Raw genomic sequence first — 8,688 nt, 5'->3', positions numbered from 1 at the left:
ATATAAAGGCATCAATCTCATTTCATTAGAGCATGGCTGGCTCTGCTAGAGAGCAACAGGAGTAGGAGTAGGATAGAATAGAAAGCTCTCTTTGATACACTTTTATTTTTCTGCACTTTTACATTTCAAGTATTGAATTCAACTTGGCTTATGAAATTTCAGTTTCTGATAATCCTCTACTACAAATTTCCCTTTCTGCAATTTTACAATTCAATTTACATTGAGCTTGATTTTAATCTTCTGTTCTCATTGCTTTCTATTCTCATTGCTTCCAATTTACTTTCATGCAATTTAAATCTTCCTGTTCCTCAGCACATTACATTTTAGTTTGCCGTGAGCTTGATTTACATTTCCTGCAAATTTACATCTTCTGCAACTATACTAAATTCTGATTTATAGCTTCATTTAAATTTCCAGCACCCAATTCCCTTTATAGTTACTGCAATTTACCTTTCTTGCTCTTTAAGATTCAGTCACTTTACTTTCTACAATTTTAATTCCCTGCAATTTACATTCAGCTGATCAATTCTCATTCAATTCAATACTGTTAGCTTGACTATATTAATCGCCTCACTAAAGTTGCTTGATCCATCAATCCTTGTGGGATTGACCTCACTCTTGTGAGTTATTACTACTTGATGTGACCCGGTACACTTGCCGGTGAGTTTTGTGTGGAATCGTTTTTCCCTCATCAAGTTTTTGGCGCCATTGCCGGGGATTGATATAGATTGACAATGATTAAGTGGGTAGGAAGTCTAGATTAAGCATTTTCTTTGTTTTTGTTTTCTGTTTTAAGCTGATATCAAGGTGTTTGAGTTATTGCCTCACTAAGAAATTCTTCTCTGAGACATGAATTTCAATTTTCATTGGTGTTGTGTTTTACAAAATTCGAATGGAGTTCAACTCGTCTTGTGATTAAACAAATTTTATGGGATATTACCCACTATCACCAATTTCTAATGATGGCTGGGAATATCACCAACAAATTACAGATCCTGAGCACTCCAATCCATGGAGATATGTCTCAGAACCACAAGATGAGCAAGAGAATCACATGGGATATTTTCCACCACCACAAAATGATTCAAGTCATTATGATGGCTCGGAATATCACCAAGAAATGATAGATGATGAAGCAATTCATATAAGATATGATCCAGAACCACAAGATGATTTGTGTCATTACCCTCATGGTGTCTGGACATGTCAACAAGAGTGTGAACAATCAGTTGAAATGGGACACTTCTCAGAGACACAATATGATCCAGATTTTGATAAGTCTAACAATTACTCATATTGTGGCTGGGAAGGTCAAAATCAAAGGGATCTTGATGATCCATACTTTGTTCATCAAGAAACATCATCACTAGAGTGTGCTTTCAACAAGTTCATGCAAGATTATCCCCCAATGCCACAAAATGACCCATACTATGACGAATTCTACAATGATTCACATTGTGGATGGGAGGATCAAAACCAGAAAGCATTTGACAGTTCATACTCCACTTATCAAGAGCCATCATCACTTGAGCAAACCTTCAATTCATTTATGCAAACTTGTCCAACCTCACCTCATAGTTCCTCATTTGAAAATTCTTCATCACTTGATTATGCCTCAACACAAAGTCTCACCCAAGATCCATACAATTTATTTCACCGACAACAAAATTTATTCCACAATTCATAAGATTCATTCCATATCACTCAAAACAACCTAAACACCACACATCCATATCCACAAAATCTCTCTCAACCTTCATCTTTTGAGCTAGTAGCTGAGGATCCCCTTCAAAAGTCCAGATAATTATTGAAAAGGCAAGAACAATCCTAGAAAGAGCAAGAAACCATCTTCAAAAAGATGGATGGGCACTTAGAGCAAATGAGGAGAAACTTAGAATTGCTGAGCAAGGAAGATAAAGACCAATTAATGGATGTGAATGAGGAAGTTGAAGTGCAAGAAGAAAAGGCACCTGTGTCAAGCAAACTTTCAATGAAGAATGAGGTGGTGGAGGTAGTTGAACCCGAAGCTGCATATCCATAAAAGCCACTTGAGATGACAAGGGAATATGAAAACTCACAACCCCTACAAACTTCTCTGAACCAAAAAGTCTCAATAATTAAATTTGTGATTGAAAGATATGAAGAGGAGATGAAAAAATTTTGGGAAGATCAACAAACCTCCTCCATAAAAGTGCTATTAAGTCAAATGTTGAGTACAAAGGTAAAAGTAGAGGAACAAGAAAGTGAGGAAGACAATCAAGGAAGTCCAAACTCAAGTGAAGCAGAAAGTTGCATAGAAGAAGGGCTCATTGAACCACCAATTCAAAAGGCTTTTGATGAAGATAATGCTCCAACCATGACACAATCACCAAGTATTGATATCCAAGAAGTGAAGGAAACTAACAAGAGCACCGATCCTACCCCTGATCCAGCAAGCAAGCTCAATCAAGCCATTAACAAAAGGAAGCTTGCTGAGGAGAGACTAAGACAGGTGGCAATAGCTGAATCTTTTCCCCCCTTGAGGTCAGTCCTCTTAACAAACTAGAAGAAGAGGAAGAAAGTGAAGAACAACATGTCAAGCTAATGACGCTAAAAGAGCGCTTGTTGGGAGGCAACCCAACCTTAGGTAACATTTCAGTTCTTTGCTTACCTTCTTTGTCTACTTTGATTAAATTCAATAAATTGGTATATGATTACATTCTAAGTTTGGTATTGCCTTACAATAATTTGTTTTCAATCCTTCTGGATGATTGCATCAAATAAAAAATGAAAGTGTCACACTAAGATTTTAAGTTTGGTGTGCCACTTAGTTTCTATGCAAGAAATCCAGCAACACCACTTGTCTGCATAATCATAATGCCTCTGTAGTGTTATTCTTTTGGTTTGACACTTTATTATTCTGTTTACTTTAGTTATTTCTTTGTTTTTAATGCTTTCATTTATTTTTCTTCTTGACTATTTTTTGTTAAATACCTCACCAGGAAATTCTTACTCATGACAGATTCTTGGCTTGGTGATTGTATTTAACATATAACAGTTCCTTGCGTTTAGTTTTAGTTCAAATAAATTGACATATAGTTGCATTCTAAGTTTGGTGTTGCTATGCAACAAAATTTGGTTCCAATCTTTACTAGATACTTGCATCAATTTCAAGTGAGAGTGTCACACTAAGTTTGGTGTGCCACTCATTCTTTATGCAATGTATCATGCACACCCTCTTATTTTTACAATCACAAAGTCTCTGTTTCTCTGTGCCTTTATGGTTATCTTTAATTTTTCTTGCTTAAAACACATGTACTACTAACATTTCATTATGTAAGACACTCATGATCCATCTTAGCCCCATCACCACTGTTCTAATTGTTGCTTGAGGATGAGCAAGCATTCTGAAGTTGGTAGGGGAAGAGGAAAAATGGGAGGAAAATAACAACAATAGAGAAGATGAATTACAAGGTTGTAAAGTTTATTTTCCTCTCATTTGTTTCCAGCACTTTAAATTGCATGATTATCTTTATCTTCTCTGTTTACATGTGTGTATGAATAAGCATATCCTGAATTTTGATTTGTAACATGATTGCTATGCCATTATGACTACCATCTTGAGTTTTGTGATTTCAAAAGCAATAAAGTATCATGATCATAAACAAACAAGGTTATTAAAGAAGAATTTAGCATGTGCATACAAGTATTGGAAGGCTAGTATGGTTAACTGTTGCTCAATTGTATTAGATCTTATTTAATTGAAGTTTTCATCTAGGACATTTTGTGAAATTTTTGAAATCATGAAAACCTTAAAGAAACAATTGCAAATTAAGGCAAGAAAAGAAAAAGGGAAAGAATGAGAAAGCTGAAGGCTCTGAGTACCAATGGCAATTCATTTGTTAAGTACTTGTGGTGTTTATGTATCAGGCAAAAAGCTTGAAAACAAAACACTTAGAGCCAAGGCTAGGCTCAAGTGCAAATACACTCCCTCAAAGCTCAAGGTTCTGAGCATCAATGATTAGAGAGTAAAGAAAAGAAACAAATGAGCTTAAGGAAGTCCTCTAATTAAATGCTTGTGGTGCTTGTGTATCAAGTGGTAATAATTGAAAATAAAGCATTTAGAGTCGTAGCTTTGTTATCGACTCAAGGGGCAAAACACCCAAAAGGAGAAGCCAATAAGAAAATCAAAAGCTTGTTTCAAGGAAGAAATATAAGGAAAAGATTTCATAAATTGAGCTAGATAGAAGCATCAATCATTTACATTTCTTTTGTGATTGTGGCATGCATAGAAAACTAGCCAACCATGAACATTGAGTTGCTATTCTTCTTACCTTGGATTGTCAATCTCTATTGCATGATTCTTTTCTTGCTTGGGGACAAGCAAGGTTTAAGTTTGGTGTTGTGATGACATGTCATCATGTCATATTTTTCTATGCTTTTTCATACAAGAAATTGATGATTAGTGCTTAAATATTGCATTCTTTTTGTGCTTAAATGGTATATTTATTTGATCTTTTGATTTTATAAACTATGTAGGAAATAAGAAGAAAAAGAAGCAAAAAAAGCACAAAATAAGCTAAACAGAAGAAAAGAGAAATTTTGGACACATTTTAGAGTTGAGGCACACTTTGGAGCCTTAGGACATGCTTTTAAAAGCGTGGCCCATAACTAAATCAAGAAAGCGTGCTCCATGTTCACAATCAGCGCTCAAAATGTTAACTAGGCGTTAACTTTTGTCAACTAGGCGTTCACTTTTGTTAACTTTCTTGTGAAATCCAGCTTGGAAGTAAGGGGAGCGTTCACTAAAGTTAACTGGGCGTTCACTTTTGTTAACTTGGCGCTGACAGCATGACCATGCCTTTACAAAGGACCATAACTTGAGCTAAAGATGTCAAATTGATGCGCTTCCAGTTGCGTTGGAAAGCTGACATTTAGAGCTTTCCAATGATATATAGCAATCTATATTCGGCATGAAATTGAAGCACAAGTGATAGGCATTTTTTAGGCCCAAAAACCACACTCAGCAAAAGGTTAGCGTTCAAAAAAGTGAATGTCACGTTCACTAATGTGAACGTTTTCGTGACTTTTGATAAGGAAAGCAAGGCGCGCACCAAAAAGAAACCAAGAGAGAGTGTTGGGTGAGTGAACGTAGCATTCACTAATGCAACGCTAGGAACCAAATGCGCACCAAGGAAGCACACATGACAAGTGAACGTGGAGTTCACTGCTCCAAACAGAATGCTTCAATAGCAGTGAACCAAGTGCATCCTAATCAATGCCATCAAGCAAAGAGAAGCTAGATTAGGAATTTCATTTGTAATTTGTTTTCAATTTCAATTTCATTTTCATTTTGTAAAGCCTATATAAAGGCATCAATCTCATTTCATTAGAGCAAGGCTGGCATTGCTAGAGAGCAATAGGAGTAGGAGTAGGACAGTATAGAAAGCTCTCTTTGATACACTTTTATTTTTTTGCACTTTTACATTTCAAGTATTGAATTCAACTTGGCTTATGAAATTTTAGTTTCTAATAATCCTCTGCTACAAATTTCCCTTTCTGCAATTTTACAATTCAATTTACATTGAGCTTGATTTTAATCTTTTGTTCTCATTGCTTTCTGTTCTCATTGCTTCCAATTTACTTTCATGCAATTTAAATCTTCCTGTTCCTCTACACTTTACATTTGAGTTTGCTGTGAGCTTGATTTACATTTCCTGCAAATTTACATCTTCTACAACTGTTCTAAATTCTGATTTACAGCTTCATTTAAATTCCCAACACCCAATTTCCTTTATAGTTACTGCAATTTACCTTTCTTGCTCTTTAAGATTCAGTCACTTTACTTTCTGCAATTTAAATTCCCTGCAATTTACATTCAGCTGATTAATTATCATTCAATTCATTACTATTAGCTTGACTAAACTAATTACCTCACTAAAGTTGCTTGATCCATCAATCCCTGTGGGATCGACCTCACTCTTGTGAGTTATTACTACTTGATGCGACCCGGTACACTTGTTAGTGAGTTTTGTGTGGAATCATTTTTCCCTCATCAATGTCTAGCTTTATTATTTGTTTCTTTCAATTTTTTTGTTGCCAATTCTTGGCTTTTCTTCCTTTCCTTCTTACTCTTTCTTTTTCCAAGGATCTTTATTTACCAAGATTTTACAGACAGTCCTAAGTTCATACTTAAAAAGAACACTCTACCCTTCCTCTTTATTAGTGAGCTTACTTGGACAATCTAGCACATACCACCACTAAACTTTATTCTCATTCCTATCAAATTGGACAATTTCACTTTCAGTTAAAATCATTTTCTTTTATTCATGCAGAAAGAAAATGGAGAAATATTATAGTAATGGAGAACATGAAAACTTATTCAAAAACATAAAGGTGTAGAACATATAAGCTTAATCATAAAAGTGCAAAACATGAAAACTTGGAAGGCATATCATTTTTCAGATGTTCATCTTCCTTATTTACTAAGATTATGAAAGGAGCTCCACCACTTCTAATTTTTGTGCTCTTTTCCTTTACTAGACTTTCCTTTCTTCTTTGGCTCCTGCCTCTTCTTCTTTTTTGTTTCTTGTTGTTCTTCAGCAGGGCATCTCTGATCCCAAGAATGGTCTATCTGATCCTGGAGTCCAACCTCCTTCAACCTTTGCTCCATTCTTTCTATATTTCTCTTAGCTCTTGCTCTTTGATTGTCTACTAATTCATGACACTGGACAAATGGTTTGATCTCTCGGTTCATCACTGGCATGCCACAGGCTATGTAGTTTAGCTTTGCTTGAGTCTCTATATCATACTCCATCCTGTCTAGATACCTATGCTCTCCAGCTGTGTGGTATATGTTCTTCCATTGATAAAGATTTTGGATGTACTTCTCTTGCTCAGCTTGTTGTTGAAATAATTTGTTGAATGATTCTTGAGATTGACCAGATTGTTCCCTTTGCTATTCCAAAAAACTTTCTTGGAATTCTCTCTGTTGATCCATCATCTTCAGTTGGAAATTTTCTTGTTATCCATCATCTTCAGCTGCCAATTCTCTTGCTGCTCCTAAGTCCTTATGTATTGTTCTTGTTGTTGCTCTTTAGCCCTTACGTATTGCTAAGACAGTTCTTCAATGGAAATCTGAATTTGGCTTAAATCCATTGTGCTAGAAGCTTGTCCCTCTTCTATTTGTGGTCTCCTCCTTTCTTTCTTGAGATCTTTTCTCCCTCTGAGTGTCAGTAGCACCATCCATCCTCTGCTTGGTGATTGCCTTCCTTTCCTTTACCCAGTCTGTATCTGCATCCTGAAAGAGCACCCCTGCTCTATTGTACAGCCGTAATATAGTACTTGGGTGACTAAGTCTGCTTGATTTGCTGCTGTCCTCAGCCATCTCTTGGATGCTGTCTGCTATAAGTTATGGGACATTTATTTCTCTTCCCTTGAGTATGCAGTGCACCATGATTGCTCTCTTCACTATAACTTCTGAAGGGTTTCCAGTGGAGAGTATTGATCTTCTCACTATTTCGTACCAACCCTTGCCCTCAGGTGAAAGATCAATTCTCTTCAAGTAACTTGGATCCCCATTTAAATCTCTTTCTCAGTCTTTGCCTTCCAGACATATACCATTTACTAGCTCATCAGGGTTATTCTCGCCCTTCGTTCTTTCGTCAAAGCTGGGCTCTCTGAAAGGGATTGTTCTTATTTGTAAAACACTCATGATTGTTGCTGGGCTGAAGTCTACTTCAGCTCTCCTAACAAAACTTTTGTAGGGGAGGCTAGTTTTACTTTTCCTTACTGCATTTTCATAGAACTCCCTTATCATAGTTGTACTTATGTCTGTAAGTGGCTCACACAGGAGTTCCCATATTCTCTTTTCAATTTCATTCCTTGTCATGGGGTATTCACCTTCCTTCAATTTGAATCCAATCTCTGGAATAACTTCTTTATTCTCCATCCACCCGTAATATTGTAACACATGTAATTGAGATTTAAATCTCTTGTCATCATAGGTGGGTGGTTCAGCTTCAGTCGATTGCTTCCCTTTTCTCCTTCTGGAACTTGATGAAGCCATTGAATAGGGAAGGAGGGAGTTGAATTCACAATGTCAAGCACAAGAAGAATTATGAGCACGGTTGGAGGTGAGAAGGTAGGATTGGGAAGAAACTTTTAGACATAACATGGTTTAAGAGGAAAGGGGCAGAACTCTTATGGGCACGGTTCCTCAAGTTAAAATACAAGGACTTGGGATGTATAAGGAAGGCAGAATCTATTTGGTTATGAAAGATGATGAATCAAGTGAAAGTATGAGCCGGATTTGTGTTTGGAGTTACTTGTAGGAAGGATTGACAAATAATGAACGGTGGAGATGTTATGAGAAAGTGGGAATGGAAGGTGTGCATGTGGAGTTAAACGAGGACAAGAATCACCTCTTCATTGGGCACATGTGTTCAGTTTTCTAGGTGATGAGCCTTTCCCACCATTGTGCAGATTTGTGCTTTCCAAGGAGCCATTTCCCAGCACATATGATATGCTTTTCACCCTTGTGTTAACCGTACTGCATGGTCTTGCCATTTCCCTCAATCTCCTCTTCTTCATACTTATCCACCTTAACAACACAACAAAATTTGAGTTTAAAGAGGTGGTGATGAGCAAGTGAAAATTAATAACTAGATAAAGAAAATTGAAAATTTTGGCTACATGTTCCTTATATAT

The sequence above is a fragment of the Arachis ipaensis genome, chromosome B6, assembly GCF_059453495.1.
Source record: "Arachis ipaensis isolate K30076 ecotype BB chromosome B6, ASM5945349v1, whole genome shotgun sequence".
Taxonomy (NCBI): Eukaryota; Viridiplantae; Streptophyta; class Magnoliopsida; order Fabales; family Fabaceae; genus Arachis; species Arachis ipaensis.
The sequence above is the reverse complement of the archived record's forward strand: the minus strand, read 5'-3'. Positions refer to the sequence as shown.